Source organism: Carcharhinus amblyrhynchos, chromosome 26 (assembly GCF_965287045.1).
Source record: "Carcharhinus amblyrhynchos chromosome 26, sCarAmb.v2.hapA, whole genome shotgun sequence".
Lineage (NCBI taxonomy): Eukaryota > Metazoa > Chordata > Chondrichthyes > Carcharhiniformes > Carcharhinidae > Carcharhinus > Carcharhinus amblyrhynchos.
The window spans coordinates 12,352,727-12,372,215 of NC_137349.1; the positions used below are offsets into that span (position 1 = coordinate 12,352,727).

General features: G+C 43.3%; 1 long non-coding RNA gene across 1 annotated transcript; it reads left to right on the top strand.

The window, feature by feature from the left end:
* The first annotated feature begins 304 nt into the window (after window positions 1-304).
* LOC145358729 (uncharacterized) lies at window positions 305-7,003 on the top strand. The gene is made up of 2 exons (XR_013889501.1): window positions 305-778; window positions 2,676-7,003. It is a non-coding gene; the product is annotated as an uncharacterized LOC145358729 (long non-coding RNA).
* The last annotated feature ends 12,486 nt before the right edge of the window (window positions 7,004-19,489 follow it).

The window sequence follows — 19,489 nt, forward strand, 5'->3', positions numbered from 1 at the left end:
ACCCTCCTGGTTTCTGGCCTTTCTGCCATTGGAAATAGTTTCTCCATATGGATTTTCACATCCTCCCTTAACCTTATCCACTCCAAGGAGAACAAACTCAGAGGGTGGAACTTTCCCGTCCCGCCCGCCATGGGATTGGTAGTGGGCGGGACACGGACCGTGCAAATGTCCGTTGACCTCGGGTGGGAATTTCCAGCATTGAGGCAAGTGTAAGGACAAAGAGGTGGAGAGGTTTAGGAAGGGAATGCCTGAGTTTAGCACCAGTACTGAGTGAAGGCTTTAAAATCCAAGAGCCTTTTGACTGTGGAACGGGAGGACATCCCACTGAGACACTGCTGCCACCACAACTGGGGCACATGATCCAGAGAGAGAACAAGGAGATATGAGACCTTGAGAGTTTGCAGGTGATCAGTTCTCCATCAGTCGCTGAGTGCCAATAACGAGAGGGCACAGAGCTAAGATGATTGGTAAAAGAATCAGAGGGAACATGAGGATGGACTTTGTAGGCAACCAAACGTAGAACACACTGCATATATCAAGAGTATTTGGTAAATACACAATGGAGAGAACATTGCAGGGATCAGCAGGAGGCACAGGGAAGTGGGACTAACTGAAAGAGCTGCCACATATGATGGGCTGAATGACCTCCTTCAATGATGGAGTACTCTATGATTCTTTGTCACTAGGGCGTCAAGCGGAACTTGAGCAAGAGTTGGAGGGACTGAAGAAGCAGCTGAGCGAACTGACTGGTGGAAGAAGGGAAATGGTTGGGTTGCAGGTGAGGATTGACTGGGGCGACATTTTCACCTCTCGGCATTAGATTAAAGTTTAAGTTCGTGGGAGGAAACTCTGGAAGCTGTGGTTAAATTGCGGGAACCACTTCATCTGAACCTGCCACAGCCAATAGTTATAACGCTCATATCCGATTAGTGCAGGAAGTAACCAGTCATTACTTGAGATAGATTTATTCAGAGTGTGAAATATTACAGGCATATATCTCCTGCCTCTACCTGTGTCAGTATCTCTTTATAAGTGCTGAAGTAACCATCCAATCAGTGCCCTCCACTGTAGGCACTTAACTTAAATTGATACAATTAAAAACTACTGGTTATTGGAGACAATAATGTTGTTGCCAATATGGGCCGAATGGCCTCCTTCTGCACTGTAGGGATTCTATGAAATGTTGCCATCTGTAACTTGGAGGGGGAAGATTTTTAGCTACTTCTACATTCTTCCAAATGGCTGGCCATAACCCTGACCTTATAACACAGTTGCCTGAATTTTACCTCCTCGCTCACCCAGGCTCGTAAGATTCTGCCCGAGGCCAGCGGAGAATGCCGTTCTGAAAGCCCTGCCCAGCCCGATTCTGGACGGGCGAGCCAGTAAAATTCTGGCCATTGTCTGAGTTACTGCCATTGCCCTGAACTATAACTGCCAGCTAGATTGAATCTGAAGGTATCCCCCCACTTGGCCCGGACACTTTTAGGGATGCCATCCAACTACCCCAACACCCTCCCCCCCCACCACCACTTCCCCCCGCCACCCTCCACCCCCCCCAACCCCCCGCCCCCACCCCTCCCTGCCTCCACCCCCACCAGCTCACAGCCAAGTGGCTACCTCTTCATGTTAGACCCATCAAAATGGGAACCAGCTATTCCTCCACAGAGGCATCACAGCCCAGTCTGACCCCCCTTTTCCCTATGACGCCCAGGCATCTGAGCACCCTGCCTACAGGGATAATGGGACACTGATTGGGAATGGGAGCCCTGGATGATCTTCCCATCAAAAGGCTCTGAGACCAGTAATAGCAATCCGGCTAAGATCAGCTAAGTACTGACAGGGAGGGGGCATGGGGATGGGGAGGGGACTGGGGGCAAGGGCGGGCAAGGTCTTTGTTCAGTTTAGTTCAGATCCAAAACTGGAGAGAAAATGGGATTGAGCACCAAGGAAGAGAGGGCAAACGGGATGAGCACTAGCAAGTGGTGAGTTGCAGTGAGGAAACAGTGGGATTTAATGTTGGGCTGTAATGGGATATATCATGGGGAAAACAGTTGGATTGGGAATTATTTTTGTACATGGGTGGCATGGATAAAAAAGTGTTTATTACCCAATGGTGCGGAACTGGAGTTAAGTTCGGTAAGGGCAGGTTTCCTTTCCTCAAGAACCTGGTGCTGTGAGGCAGCAGTGCTAAATACAATGCCACTGTCTAACCACTGTGCCAGAATGGCTAGCCCTGCTGCCTCACAGCACCGGGGACCTGGGTTCAATTCCTAGGGTCACTGTCTATGTGGAGTTTGCACGTTCCCCCGTAACTATGTGGGTTTCCTCCAGAGGCTCGGGTTTCCTCCCACACTCCAAAGATGTGCGGATTAAGTTGATTGGCCATGATAAATTGCCCCTTAGTGACGGGAGGATTAGCAAGGTAAATACATGGGGATAAGGCCTGGGTGGGATTGTTGTCAGTGGGCTGAATGGCTTCATTCCGTGCTGTATTTATCTGTGACTTTATTGGAATGGGGGGAAATTGGGAAGATAGAGTGTGAGTGAATAATGAAGAATGTAAAGAGCTGTTGTAGAACATGGATACATTCTAGGGTGAGATGTGGAGGCAAACCATCATAAAACCACCTGAAACAGACAACAAGCAATAACATAAACACTTTTCTGTTTTGCAGAATGTTGGAGCAAATTAAACAAATACACCTTGGTGTGCACAGAATCAGAAGCATTACAGTGTTGGACAGCGGAACCTAATCCCATCGATATAGAGATACATTCAGTGGAATCCTAATATTCTGGTCTATTTAATTGGCAGAATGAAAGTTCGCAGTGATCTAACTGTGTGGATATCAGCTCCCATGACCTTTCTGATTAAGACCCAGTGGCAATGTAACTATCTGATTGATTGACAGTCAGGAGTGGGGTCAAGAGAGAATGCTTTGCACAAAAGCTTCTCAGACCTCAAAGTGTTTTGTCCCAGAGTTTTTGAGTCAGAAACCATTACAGGAATGATTTGAGGTTAAAGGCAAGTACAGAACTGTGAGAGTATGGATTGATATAAGGCTATGGGGATTAGTTTGAGATTAATAAAGAGCTATGCGAAGAAAGCAGTGCAGTGGAATTAGAATGGGATTGATACTGGACTACGGGGAGAAAATGGGCAGAGGGATTAGTTTGGGATTGACACAGGGCTCCAAGGATTGAATGGGGCAGTGGAATTAGTTTGGGATTGATAGAGGGCTCTCAGGATAAAGTGGGGCAATGGGATTAGTTTAGGATTGACACAGAGCTATAGGAGAGATTGGGGCAGTGGGATTAGTTTGGGATTGATATAGGGTATGGGAAGAGTGGGACAATGGGCTAAATTTGGGGTTGACACAGGGATATGGAGAGGGAGTGGGATTAGAGTCATAGAGGTTTACAGATGGAAACAGGCCTTTCACCCCAACTTGTCCATGCTGCCCAGTTTTTACCATTAAGTTAGTCTCAATTGCCTGTGTTTGGCCCATACCTCTCTATACCAATCTTAGCCAGGTAACTGTCTAAATGCTTTTTAAAAGATAAAATTGTACCCACATCTACTACTACCTCTGGCAGCTTGTTCCAGACACTCACCACCCTCTGTGTGAAAAATTGCTCTTCTAAATGCTTTTGTATCTCTCCCCTCTCACCTTAAACCTATGCAGTCCAGTTTTAGACTCCCCTACCTTTGGGAAAAGATTTGATTATCTAGTGATCTGTGCCCCTCATTAGTTTATAGACCCCTATAAGATCAACCCTAAGCCTCCTAAGCTCCAGAGAAAAAAGTCCTAGTCTGTCCAGCCTCTCCTGATAACTCAAACCATCAAGTTCCAGTGGCATCCTAGTTAATCTTTTCTGCACTCTTTTTCTAGTTTAATGATTTTCCTTCTATAATGGGGTGACCAGAACTGTGCACAGTACCCCTTACCAACGTCTTGTACAACTTCAACTGGACGTCCTAACTCCTGTATTCAACGTTCTGACCAATGAAACCAAGCATGCCAAATGCCTTCTTCACCACTCTGTCCACCTGTGGCTCCACTTTCAAGGAGCTATGCACCTGTACCCCTAGATCTCTTCTATAACTTTCCCCAGTGCCCTACTGTTAATTGAATATGTCCTGCCCTGATTCAGTCTACCAAAATGCATTACCTCACATTTGTTAAATTAAACTATATTCATCAGCTCACTGTCCCAATTGATCAAGATCCCATTACAATCCTAGATAAACTTCTTCACTGTTCACCATGCCACCAAGCTTGGTGTCATCTGGAAAACTCACTAACCATGCCTCCTAAATTCTCATCCAAATCATTAATATAAATGACAAATTACAGTAGACCCAGCACCAATCCCTAAGGCACACCGCTGGTCACAGGCCTCCAGTTTGAAAAACAACCCTCTACAACCACCCTCTTCTGTCACCAAGCTAATTTTGTATCCAATTGGCTAACTCACACCTGGATCCCATGAGATTTAACATTATGCAACAACCTACTGTGTGGTACCTAATTTAGGATTGACACAAGGTTGTGGAGGAGATCAGGGGAGTGGGATTAGTTTGGAATTGATACAGGGCTGTGGGGAGAGATAGACAGTGGGATTTGTTTGGGATTGATACATGGCTATGGGGAGAGAGTAGGATAGTGGGATTAGTTTGAGATTTATCAGATAAACAGATTTGATGGGTCGAATGATGTCCTTCAGCGCTAGAAAGGTCTCTGGTTTAATTGTGGCACAGGGACATCCCATGAACTCTCCTGTGCCAATTTTACAGTTTAATTCCAGCCTCTGTTAACTTGTAGCTTTCTGAAGTGACTAACAGTTCTGGGAATCCAGAATGAGGGTTTATCCACCAGTGAGGCAATACTAATATAAACTTCCCCTCCAAACAAGCTGATGAATACAAAATCTAAACAAAAACAGGACAAAATTACCTGGACAGTAAGAGATTGGAGTAGAGGGTTAGCACTGCATTCAAAATTGCAGGGTGAAAATGTCTGATACACAGAGTTGCAGTCTCAGATAAGGTCTAGTTTGATAAGCTAGTGACTAGTTTATGATCAGAATAATGGGATTCCACTGTATGTGAATGTGTGTGTAGATGCAGGTGTGTTTGTGTCCCTGAGTATGAGTTGTATGTTGTTGTGAATGTGATTGTGTAAGTGTGTGTGACACTATGGGCAGGGTTTTACCATCTCGCCTTCCCAGAATCGGGGTAGGTAAGGTTCGCAGAACAGCATTCTCTGTTGGCTTCGAGTGGGATCTTAGGAGCTCAAATGGATGAGGCAGTAAAATTCCAGACTATGGGCGGGATTTTACAGCCGTGCTCGCCCCAAAAAATGAACATCCCACCGGAGGTCAATGGATCTTTGCATGGTGTCCCCCTCCCCCCACGATGCCCACTACGATTCCTGTGGCGGGCAGGATGAGAAAATTCCCCCCTTCAATTGTGTTTGTTGGGGTACCTTTGTGTGTCATTATGATTGTGAGTATATTTGTATGTGTGTTGCTATGAGGGGGGGTATATTTGAGTGTGTCGCTGAAAGTGAGTATATCTGTTTGTGTGTCGCTATGAGTGTGAGTATATTTGAGTGTGTGTCGCTGAATGTGAGTATATCGGTGTGTGTCACTATCAGTGTGAGTATATCTGTGTGTGTGTTACTATGAGTGTGAGAATATCTGTGTGTGTTGCGATGAGTGTGAGTATATCTGTGTGTGTTGCTATGAGTGTGAGTATACCTATGTGTGTCACTATCAGTGTGAGTATATCTGTGTGTGTGTCGCCGTGAGTGTGAGTATATCTGTGTGTGCGTCACTGTGAGTGTGAGTATATCTGTGTGTTTTGCTATGAGTGTGAGTATATCTGTGTGTGTGTCACTGTGAGTGTGAGTATACCTGTGTGTGTTACTATGAGTGTGAGTATATCTGCATGTGTTGCTATCAGCGTGAGTATATCTGTGTGTGTGTTACTGTGAGTGTGAGTATATCTGTGTGTGTGTCACTGTGAGTGTGAGTATATCTGTGTGTGCGTCACTGTGAGTGTGAGTATATCTGTGTGTGTTGCTATGAGTGTGAGCATATCTGTGTGTATCACTATCTGCATGAGTATATCCGTGTGTGTGTCACTGTGAGTGTGTGTCACTATGTTGCTGTGAATGTGTATCAATGTAATTGTGCTGATTACTGGAAAAATACCTTTCTGTTTTCTCGCTCACTCGAGTGTGAAGTCAGAATCATAACTACTTTTCTTTAAAATCAGAAATCCAAAAGGAATAAGTGAGTGATATTAACCTGTTAACCAATGAGTATAAACCAATACATATTAACTAACAATGATTAATCAAACCATTAACTGGTCAATATTAACCATTAAACATTAGCTAATAGGTGTTGATTAAAGGCCTTTAACCAAAGGATATAAACCAGTGAACAATAACAAATGATTATTATCCATATCAATAAAGGTTGATAACAGATGTAACTTGCTGTCCACTCCTCACGCTCTGATATTGCCCTAACCTAGTAAACCCCCAACTTAACTACCAAAGCACTGGTTACAACATGTAGCTGTTCTTGGTTTATTGGCCGTTTGCTACACGCATTTATTCATGATTTGTTTTTTAAAAAGTAATGATTAGATGTACTTAATATGATCTTTTCTGCAGGATGTAATGCTCCCATCATATTTACTAACCCCTGTCGCACCCCAAATATCAGATCAGCCTAAGTGCCCATTTATCTGCATCTCAGTGTCATTCTGCTGATGTCCAGGGTCATGTCACGGCTTGGGATCAGTTTAAGCCACCGTATCTAGTCCCTGCCTCCAGTGGGATGGACGTGGATGGAGTCCAGGGACAGGGTGCGCCGTCATGAAGCTGCGTGCTGCTTTGTAAATGTCGGTCCCTGCATTGTGAAAATCAACCCCAAAAAAACTGATGTAGTTTAATTTGGGTCACCAATAAATAAATGGTCAATACTATGTCTGTCTGGAATGTGTCATGCAATATACACGCACACATACACACACAGAACACACATGCGCACACATGCAAGCTTACACATATATGACATGTACACACATTAAACACGTGAGTCCAGAATCCACTTTACAATGCCACTGTTTCTCCTCCGTAAAAAGCCCAGTGAGTGTAAAGGTTACAATATTGGATCGTCCTGAGTTAGGGAGAAGATGAGTGATTATCAAACACCAGGGAAGACAGAAATGGATGGAGGCCATTCAGCCCCTCCAGCCTGACCCACTGTTTCAATCATGTCATTGTCAATTTATACCTCGTTCCCCTTTACTCGTGTTTGCTTCAAATCTTATTGGATTTGTTGGCGGGAATATCTGGCCTGTGAGAGGTGAGGAATTTCACAGTGCTGCAGCCTGGGGGAAGAATGTGTTGGGGTCAGAGTCTCAGTTAGAGTGAAACCAAGGAAATGTCTCCATACAAAGAGTTGTGAGGGTGGAGAATACTTTGCCCTGGTGCCACTGAGTGGAATTAATTTGACTGCTAGGACACAAGAGAAAAAAAGCGCACTGCACAGCCTCGGGACAAAGGAATAGTATCACAAGGAACTGAATTTGCTTGTGTTCTCCAACACCACCCAGTCTACTGAGTGTGTTACAATGCCAGAGACCAATAACTTCTTTAAAAAGGTGGCACAGTGGTTAGCACTGATGCCTCACAGCACCAGGGACCTGGGTTCGATTCCCGGCTTTGGTGGAGTCTGCATGTTGTCCCCGTGTCTGCCTGGGTTTCCTCTGGATACTCCAGTTTCCTCTCGCAGTCCAAAGATATGTGGGTTAGGTGCTAAATTGTCCTTTATGTCCCAGGATGCTAGGTTAAAGGATTAGTGGGGTAAATAGGTGGGGTTACGAGGATAGTGGGGAGGAGGGTTCAGTGGTATGGAGAATTACAAAATCAAAGGTAAAGGAGAGGGTACAAGTGCAGGTTAATGATGAGGACATTCAACTAGTTAAAGGGTTGAGGGCTCAGGAGAGGTTAGTATCGTTTCCAGACCATGTAATAGGACAGAGAGTATAGAAGGAATCTAGTCTCAGGCAGAGTAAAAAAGGTGACATGCACGAGAAGGGAAATGGTCAATACAGCGCGGGGAGATGGTCTGGGGGAGGATAACCTGTTTGTGACAGGTAGGGATAGTGCGTGCAATCAAAAGAAGGCACTAACAAATCGGGTCCAGATAAAGGCTAGCAAAAAGACACTTTACCCGAATGTGCGTAGCATTCGAAACAAAGTGAATGAGTTGATGGCACAAATCAGTTAAAATGGGTATGATCTAGTGGCCATTACAAAAATGTGGTTGCAGGGTGACCGGGACTGGGAATTGAATATCCAGGGGTATCAATCATTTCGGGAGGATAGACAGGAAGGACAAGGAGGTGGGGTGGCTCTGTTAATTAAAGATAACATCAGGGCTGTAGTGAGAGACAATATAGGTTCTAAGGAGCAAAATGTGGAATCGTTGTGGGTGGAGATAAGGAATAGTAAGGGGAGGAAGTCACTGGTGGTTGTGGTCTATAGGCCCCCAAATAATAACTTTGAGGTGGGGCAGGCTATAAACAAGCAAATAATGGATGCGTGCAAAAACGGAACAGCAATAATCATGGGGGATTTTAACCTGAATATTGACTGGTTGACTCAAGTCGGACGTGATGGACTTGAAGAAGAGGTCTTAGAATGCTGTCGGAATAGTTTCCTCGAACAGTATGTTGCAAAACCTACGAGGGAGCGAGTTTTCTTGGATCTGATCCTGTGTAATGAGACAGGTAAAATTAAAGATCTTCTTGTGAGGGATCCTCTTGGAATGAGTGATCACAATATGGTTGAATTTCTAATACAAATGGAGGGTGAGAAAGTAGGGTCCCAAACCAGTGTCCTCTGCTTGAACAGAGGGGAGTACAAAAGGATGAGGGCGGAATGGGCTAATGTAGACTGGGAGCGCAGACTAGTTGGTAGGACAGCTGAGGAACAGTGGAGGATTTTTCTCAGTACTCAGCAAAAATATATTCCAGTGATAAAGAAGGAATGTAAGAAAAGGGATAACCAGCTGAGGGTAACTAAGGAAATAAAGGAGAGTATTAAATTAAAAACCAATTTGATTTGATTTATTATTGTTACATGTACTGGGATACAGTGAAAAGTATTTTTTGCGTGCTGTACAGGCAAAGCATACCGTTCATAGAGTCCATAGGGGAGAAGGAAAGGAGAGGGTGCAAAATGTAGTCTACAGTCATAGTTAGGGTGTAGAGGAAGATCAACTCAGTATATGGTTGGTTCATTCAAAAAACTGATGGCAGCAGGGGAGAAGCTATTGAGTCGGTTGGTCTGTAATCTCAGATTTTTCTAACTTTTTCCCCATGGAAGGTGGAAGAGAGTATGTCTGGGGTGCATGGGGCCTGTAATTATGCTGGCTGTTTTTCCAAGGCAACGGGAAGTGTAGATGGAATCAATGGATGGGAGGCTGTGATGGATTGGGCTTCATTCACAACCCCTGAAGTTTCTTGCAGTCTTAGTCAGGGCAGGAGCCATGCCAAGCTGTGATACATCCAGAAAAGATGCTTTCTGTGGTACATCTGTAAAAGTTGTTGAGAGCTGCAGCAAACATGCCAAATTTCCTTTGTCTTCTGAGAAAGTAGAGGTGTTGGTGGCTTTTCTTGACTATAGTATCAGCCTGGAGGGACCAGGGCTGGTTGTTGGAGATCTGGATACCTAGAAACTTGAAGTTCTGGACCATGTCCACTTCAGCCCCTTTGAAGTAGACAGGAGCATGTCCTGCGCTGCACTTCCTGAAGTCCTGAAGTCAGGAGGGGGAATGGAAGATTTGGCAGGATCAGAAAATCTCAGCCTAAATCTTTTACTTTAACAGACAAACTATTATCAACATAAATCAAACATTACTGAACAGACGACTAATACACCAAACTAAAGAAAAGGTATCTTCACATTAATGAATACAATCAAGATATATCACACAATCCCTTCACTGAACTGCCAGATGTGCAGCATTAGAAAAACAAGTCCAAAGTCTCTCCTTGCTTGCCAGCCTGCTCCCTTCTCTCTGTAACACTAGATTGAAACTTCCAAAATCATTGCACTCACCCTGAGTTTTAAATATTAAAACGTCTTATTGGTTCCAGACACATCCTCTAGAACAGAAAACCACATCTCACAAACATCTGCTTGACTGGTAGTACAAAACAGTCATTGTCAGCTCTGTACAGCTGCATCTGCTATGTCTCTCTTTGCCTCTGGTCCCTGGTGTGAAAACAGCCACTTGATATTTCAATTGGTTTCTGTTTGGGTTTCTTTCTCCATGACAATCAGCTCACCTGGGCCTGTCTCTGAGCAGAGGTTGTTTAATAGAACCTCACTTTCCCCTTTTTCCAGAAAGCTCAGTTTCACCTTAATTTAAAGGAGTCATTTCAAAACATAATCATCTTGTAAAGTCTCAGTGCTTGGAACAAGTGGACAGACCAGTGTAGGTCATGGGAAGTTGCATCAATGTTGAGTTATTCGAACGATAATCACCTTAGCTGTTGGTCACAGTTCCAGCAAGATAAATTTGCTTATCCATTTCCACTGGGCTCCATCTGTGTTTAACTTGAGGCTGTGCTATTGATAAATATTGTCCAAGTGTTTCCTTTGTTTAGCTTGGCATGCCCCCGGTACAGGGGACACAGATGCCTCACCACTTCCAACCCTTCCTGAAGAGAAAATTGTGTTGATTTTTGTTTTCAATTCATAGTCCAGTGCGTGCAGCTTTCTGTTATGATGACAAGGAAGATTCCGGATCTATTCTCCAATGGCTTACAGAGGAGGAACCAAAAGTCTGACTCGGTCCCTCTTTCTGTCGGTTAAATTTGTCCCTCCAGGAATGGGAGTGTTGGTTAGCAATGGTACTGAGCTCAATATGTTTGAACTGGCATTGAGAGATTGATTTTTCAACCCCTCCCACCTCACCCAGCACCAGTGAAATGTGAGAGGGGATCACATTGAATGGAATTGTTGTTGGCGTTTGTTAGGATTTGGGCAAAGTTGGGTAAAAGGAGTTAAGCTACCGACGAACCGTAAGAACATAAGAACCCGGAGCAGGAGTAGGCCATCTAGTCCCTCAAGCCTGCTTCACCATTCAATAAGATCATGGCTGATGTTTTCGTAGACTCAGCTCCACTCACCATAATCCTTAATTCCTTTATTGTTCAAAAATCTATCTATCCTTGCCTTAAAAACATTCAATGAAGTAGCCTCAACTGCCTCACTGGGCAGGGAATTCCACAGATTCACAACCCTTTGTGTGAAGAAGTTCCTCCTCAACTCAGTCCTAAATCTGCTCCCCTTTATTGTGAGGCCACGCCCCCTCGTTCTAGTTTCACCCACCAGTGGAAACAACTTCCCTGCTTCTATTTTATCTATTCCTTTCATAATATTGTATGTTTCTATAAGATCTCCCTTCATTCTTCTGAATTCTAATGAGTATTGCCCAGTCTACTCAGTCTCTTTGCAAAGCCAACCTCTCAACTCGGAATCAACTGTCACGTCATTGAATGGCAAATTGGTTGAAGGGACTGAATGGCCTCCTTCTGTTGCTATGAATCGAATTACAGGCCCAATGCAGTGCCATTTCTTTTTCCTCCAGGACTTTGACGTTGACTCAAGTTTCCTCTCATTGTGGGCAGGTGAATGGTCAGTTTCAAATCTCAAGCATTGTGAAGCCAATGGTGCCACAGCAATATTTAAACTTCAGTATTAGGGATAGTAGTAGCATAGATGTTTTGTCACTTGGATTAGTAGTCCAGAGAGTCACAGCAAGATTTGGGGACCTGGGTTCAAATCCCACCACAGCAGATAGTAAACTTCAATAGAAACCTGGAATTAAGAATCTAATGTATCTGTAATGGGAGAAAAGCTTTTTTCTCCACACAGATGCTACCAGACCTGCTGAGATTTTCCAGCGTTTCTCTTTTGGTTTCAAATTCCAGCATCCGCAGTAATTTGCTTTTATTAAGAATCTACTGATGACCATAAAACCATTGTCAATTGTCGGAAAAGCTAATGTCCTTTAGGAAAAGAAATCTGCTGTCCTTACCTGGCCTGGTCAACATGTGACTCCAGAGCCACAGCAATGTGGTTGACTCTCAACTGCCCTCTAAACAAGGGGAACTAGAGATGGGCAATAAATGCTGGTCAGTCAGCGATGCTCTCAATCTGTAAATGCATTTTTAAAAATCTGCCTGATATTTCGTGCAGGGAGATCAAATTACCATTGGAAAATATATTTTGTGTCTGTAGATTTATATTATAGCCAGGATTGTTCATACCCCATCCTCGAACCTCCCACCCACCCCCATTCCAGTTCTCATCCAGCCTTGGTCTGCACGCTGAATGTTATCTGGTCAATGAGATTTTACAAAAGTGGCCACACACTCACTCACAAACGCAGGGCTCTTGCGTTGAGAGGCAGCTCCTTTCTCAATGCAACTACTCAAGAAAAGAAAGAGGTCAAGTCATAAACAAATCCTCATGACAGTGATGGAAGGCAGAATTGATCCCTTGAGCGACATGGAGAAATGACAGACCTCTCCTTCTGACCCTGAAACAATGGGACAGGGTCTGGCCAACATCCAAGACCCACATTCCCAAGAAAAAATAAGTTCCTCTGGCGTCAAAGTTTATAATAAGCAAAACAAGAACTACTACCTCCTGACTGCAAACACTGAGGTAGCAACCAATCCCCAGAGACACTAAATAAACAAAACCTGTCTCATTGGCACTGACACTGCTTTTATTTCAGATTGTTAATTGTCAGAAGGTCTAGCGTTTTAACAACAAAACAGGAAGAACGGGACAGAATCAAAGAGTCCTATTTTAGAAAATGTTCCTTTTTAAATACAGCCGACATTGTCTATATCCTGAGATGAGCCATTTAACTGAGGGATGAGGTGAGAACCAAATTGTCAAGAGAGTTCAGCCTTCAAATTAATTGTGCTTGTATTATCCAATCACTCTCCTAAATGACGTGGTTTGATTTTGGTAAATACTTTGATTCACCGGTGAAGAGATTGGAGTGTTTTACAAACAGCACAGCACATAAGTTACATTACAGAGAATAGCAGTCCCTGTGTATATTATAGAGAATAGCATTCCCTGTAAATATTACAGAGAATATCAGCCCCTGTGTATATTATAAAGAATAGATGTCCCTGGGTGTACTATAGAGAATAACAGCCCCTGTGTATATTATAGAGAAAGGCAGCCTCCGTTTGTTTATTATAGAAAATAGCATTCTCAGTATATATTATAGAGAAAAGCAACCCCTGTGTATATTACAGGGAATATCAGCCCTGTGTATATCTTGGAATATAGCAACCCCTGGGTATGTTATAGAGAAAAGCAGCCCTTGTGTATATTACAGGGAATTGCAGCCCCGTGTATATTATAGAATATAGCAGCCCCTGGGTATGTTATAGAGAATAGCAGTCCCTGTGTATATTACAGAGTACGAAGTCTCACAACGCCAGGTTAACTGTGCTTACCCAGTCCAATGCCAGCATCTCCACATCATAGCTATATTACAGAGAATAACAGACCCTGTGTATATTACAGAGAAAAGCAGACCCTGTGTATGTTATAGTGAATAGCGGTCCCTGTGTATATTATAGAGAATAGCAGTCTTTGTATATATCACAGAGAATATCAATCCCCGTGTATATTCCAGAGAATAGTAGCATCATGTTAATTACAGAGAATAGCAGCCCCTGGATATATTACAGAGAATAGCAGCCCCTATGTATGCTATAGAGAATAGCAGGCCCTGTGTATATTATGGAGAATAGCAGTCCTTGCGTATATTACAGAGATAGCAACCTCTGTATACGTTACAGAAAATAGCAGCCCTTGTGTATATTATAAAGAATAGCAGCCCCTGTGTATATTAGAGAGATTAGTAGTCCCTGTGTATATTATGGAGAATAGCAGCCCCAGTGTATATTATAGAGATTAGCAGTCTCTGTGTATGTTATAGAGAATAGCAGCCCCTGTGTATATTATAGACAATAGCAGCCCCTCTATATATTGTAGAGAATAGCAGCCCCTGTGTATAGTATAGAGAAAAGCAGCTCCTGTATATATTATAGACAATAGCAGCCCTTGTATACACTATAGAGAATTGCAGCCTCTGAGTATATTACAGAGAAAATCAGCCTCTGTGTGTATTACACAGAAAAGCAGTCTCTGTGTATTTTGATGTCATACCTGACACAAAGGAAGATAATTGTGGTTGTTGGAGGTTACTGTGATGAAACTGTGCCTTTAAGAAATGTATTTCCGTCATGTTTCTTGTGAAAGATATGCTTGAAATTCAGTTCTGGTTTTTGGTGCCCCTCTGTCTGCTCCAGGCAGCCCACATGCTGAGAATATAGAAGAATAATTGATCTTAGATATTGTGATGTTTGTTTTTATCTGAACTAATGCAAATTTTTTACATTTTCTGAGTTCTCCCTGGGGTTTTGAAGTAGGGTTGAATTAGGTTGATTGACTGAGGCAGAATCATGTGCTAATGGGAGGAGCTAGGCTTACAGAGACAAGAAGGCAGTTTCTGTTTGGGTCTGCAAGGAGCAGGAGTTCCTTTCTCTCTCTCTCTGGATGCTGCAGTATAAGACCTGCTAGAAAATAAGTATCTTTCTCCAGAAGTGTTCTGGAGCTTTGAGGACTTGCAGCCTTCTTAGCAGCATGTAAGTCTATTGTTTGCTATTTGATTTTGAAGGGGGGGTTACAGCTATGAGGAATATTTCTTAAGTTGAAACTAATAACGATAGGCTAGCAGTTAAGAATTTGTCACGTTTAAATATTTCATTTGGTAAATGTTATGCTAATTCTTTTGGTATATTTTAACCGTGTTGTTAAATTAAGTTTGTTTTAATAAAAGCTTCCTGGTGTGTCAGTAGGATCATGCCTGGAGTGAAATATCTTATCCTCACACTAATGGAAAAATCAAGAATAGTTGGAGTCTAATCTAACTTTATAATACACGTTGGAGTTTCTGATCTAATTGCTAACATCAGTCATCTCAGCTCCAGGACATCACTGCAGAAGTTCCTCAAGGTAGTGTCCAAGGCCCAACCACCTTCAGCTACTTCATCAATGACTTCCCTTCCATCATAGGGTCAGAAGTGAGGATGTTCACTGATGATAGTACAATGTTCAGCACCATTTGCAATTCCTCAGATACCGAAGCTGTCCATGTTCAAATGCAGTCAGATCTGGACAATATCCAGGTTTGGGCTGACAAGTGGCAAGGAATATTTGTGCCACACAGGTGCCAGGCAATGACCATCTTCAACAACAGAGGATCTAACCATCTCCCATCTAACCAATACTGAATCCCCCACTATCAACATCCTGGGGGGTTACTATTGATCAGAAATTGAACTAGACTAGCCATATAAATACTGTGGTTACAAGTTTAGGTCAAAGGCTAGGAATTTTGTGGTGAATAACTCACTTCCTGACTCCCCAAGCCTGTCTAGCATCTACAGGATACAATTCAGGGTGAGATGGAATATTTCCCACTTGCCTGGGTGGGTGCAGTTCCAACATGTTTGACACCATGCAGAACAAAGCACCTGCTTGATTGGCACCCCATCCACAAACATTCACTCCCTCCACCACTGATGAACAATGGCAGGTGTGCGTACTATCTACAAGATGCATTGCAGGAATTCACCAAAGTTCCTTAGGCAGCACCTTCCAAATCCATGATCACTTCCATCTAGACGGACAAGGGCATAAGATACCTGGGAACACCACTGTCTGGAGGTTTCCCTCCAAGTCACTCACTGCGCTGACTTGGAAATATATCGCTGTTCCTGGAACTTCATCCCTAACAGCATTGAGGGTGTACCTACACCACACGCATTTCAAGAATGCATAGGTTTCCTCTGGGTGCTCCGGTTTCCTCCCACAGTCCAAAGATGTGTGGGTTAGGTTGATTGGCCATGTTAAATTGATCCTAGTGTCAGGGGCATTAGTAGGGTAAATATGTGGGGTTACAGGAATAGGGCCTGGGTGGAATTGTGGTTGATGGGCCAAAAGGCCTCCTTCTGCACTGTAGGCATTCTATGATTCTATGAAAGTCAGGAAGAGGAACAGTAACGAAAAAGGCCAATGGAATGTTGGCCTTTCTATCGACAGGAATAGAATACAGGATGAAACAGTTACGCCTCAGCTAAACAAAGCCCGGGTTAGACCACACCTGGAGTCACTGTGAGCAGTTCTGAGCCCCACATCTAAGGAAGAGTATACTGGCCTTGGAGGGAGCACAGTGTTGATTTAACAGAATGATTCCTGGATCATCAGGGTTAAATTATGAGAAACACCAATAATGATGGGGTTGGGGAGGTAAGGAAACCTAGAGCAAAAGAAACGGAAAGTAAATGGGAGCCAGAGCTTTCAGGAGCAAAATTAGGAACTACTTCTGCACACAATGGGTAATAAAAGTTTGAAACTCTCTCCCACAAAGGGCAACTGATCAACTGTTAGTTTTAAATCTGATTTTTTTTAAGAGTTTTGTCATCCAAAGATGTTAAGGGATATGGGGAAAAGGCAAGTATTTGTAATTAGAGTCCAAGATCTCAAAGGCTCGAGGGGCTGAATAGCCTCCTCCTGTTCCTGTGTGACTACACCTTAGAACAAGTTTGTGATTGTATGCTTGCATATCTTCTCATGGGACTCAGTGACTTGCAGTGTTTTGATACATTAAAGATGCTACGTATATGCAGGTTGCTGTTGTTTGGAGTTCCTGTTTGTTTGTTCCCAACAATCACATCCACATAGAGCCACAAGGAGGCAGCAAATTCACCTCAATAATGAAGAACTTTCACAAACCGTTTCCAAATGAACTTTTCGTCCATCATTCCTCGAACATCTGATGTGGGTGGAACACTGGGCATAGAGTCATAGAGGTTTACAGCCTGGAAATAGGCCCTTTGGCCCAACTTGTCCATGCTGCCCTTTTTATTTTAAAACCCTTAAGCTAATCCCAGTTGCCCGCATTTGGCCCATATCTCTCCAAACCCATCTTACCCATGTAACTATCTAAATGCTTTTTAAAAGACAAAATTACACCCGCCTCTACTACTACCTCTGGCGGCTTGTTCCAGACACCCACCACCCTCTGTGTGAAAAAATTGTCCTGCTGGACACTTCTGTATCTCTCCCCTCTCACCTTAAACCTATGCCCTCTAGTTTTAGACTCTCCTATCTTTGGGAAAAGATATTGACTATCTAGCTTGTCTATGCACCTCATTATTTTATAGACCTCTATAAGATCATCCTTAAGCCTCCTAAGCTTCCAGAGAAAAAAGTCCCAGTCTATCCAGCCTCTCCTTATAATTCAATCCATTAAGTCCCAGTAGCATCCTAGTAAATCTTTTCTACACTCTTTTCTAGTTTAATAATATCCTTTCTATAATAGGGTGACCAGAACTGCACACAGTATTCCAAGTGTGGCCTTACCAATGTCCTGTACAACTTCAACAAGATGCCCCAACTCCTGTATTCAATGTTCTAACCAATGAAACCAAGCATGCGGAATGCTTTCTTCACCACTCTGTCCACCTGTGACTCCACTTTCAAGGAGCTATGAACATGTAACCCCAGATCTCTTTGTCCTGTAACTCTCCCCAACGTCCTACCATTAACTGAGTAAGTCCTGCCCTAGTTCAATGTATCAAAATGCATCACCTCGCATTTGTCTAAATTAAATTCCATCTGCCATTCGTCAGCCCACTGACCCAATTGATCAAGATCCCGTTGCAATTGGAGATAACTTTCTTCACTGTCCACTATGCTACCAATCTTGGTGTCATCTGCGAACTTACTAACCATGCCCCTTATATTCTCACCCAAATCATTAATATAAATGAGAAATAACAGTGGGCCCAGCACTGATCCCTGAGGCACACTGCTGGTCACAGGCTTCCAGTTTGAAAAACAACTCTCTACAACAACCCTCTGGCTTCTGTCAAGAAGCCAATTTTGTATCCATTTAGATACCTTACTCTGGATCCCATGAGATTTAACATTATGCAACAACCTACCATGCGGTACCTTGGCAAAGACCTTGTTAAAGTCCATGTAGACAACATCAACTGCACTATCCTCATCTATCTTCTTGGTTACCCCTTCAAAAAACTCAATTAAATTCATGAGACATGATTTTCCACTCACAACGCCATGTTGACTGTCCCTAATCAATCCTTGCATCTCTAAATGCCTGTAGATACTGTCTCTCAAAATACCTTCCAACAATTTACCCACCACAGATGTGAGGTTAACTGGCCTGTAGTTCCCAAGCTTTTCCCTGCAGCCCTTTTTAAACAAAGGCCCAACATTTGCCGTTCTCCAATCTTCAGGCACTTCACCTATCACTGTCGATGATTCAAATATCTCAGCTAGGGGACCCGCAATTTCTTCCCTAGCCTCCCATAATGTCCTGGGACACACTTCATCAGATCCTGGGCAGTGATTCCTGAGACTGAGATTATCACTCAGACATCTCCTATTATTACCCAAAGAGTCCCTCTAACTTCAGGCGGTGAATTCAATCAATTTCAGAGGTTCTTTCAGACACATTACTCTGATTGTAATTGTGATACTTTTACAAAGAGTAAGTATGCAGAAATTAAACTAATGAAGGTCAGCATGGGGTTAGATACAGAGTAAAGCTCCCTCTACACTGTCCCCATGAAACACTCTGAGGACAGGAACAATACAGGATTAGATATAGAGTAACGCTGTCTCTACACTGTCCCCCATCAAATACTCCCAGGACAGGGACAGCACAGGGTTAGATACAGAGTAAAGCTCCCTCTGCACTGTCCCCATCAAACACTCCCAGGACAGGTACAGCACGTGGTTAGATACAGAGTAAAGCTCCCTCTACACTATCCCACATCAAACATCCATTTTATTAGAAATATAGTGACAGAAGTAGAACAATTTCCATCAATAACTGTCCCTCCAGATTTTAGTGAATAAAAGACCCCATTCCTGTAATAGTGTGTGCTCTCTACATAGAGGCCTGACTGTGTAGATTTGATTTATTATTGTCACAAGTATTAGTATACAGTGAAAAGTATTGTTTCTTGCGCACAGACAAAGCATACTGTACATAGAGAAGGAAAGGCTAGAATTTTATCATTCCCCCCTCCCGACCCACAAACAGGAATCGGAGCAGGCAAGGAGTGGACCAATGAAAGATCCATTGACCCTCGTGGGATTTTACTGTTTCAGGACGAATGACGCCATAAAACTTCACCCATGATGTTATAGTCATAGCTAGGGTGTGGAGAAAGATCAACTTAGTACAAGGTAAGTCCATTCAAAAGTCTGACAGCAGCAGGGAAGTCAGTTGGTGCGTGATCTCAGACTTTTGTATCTTT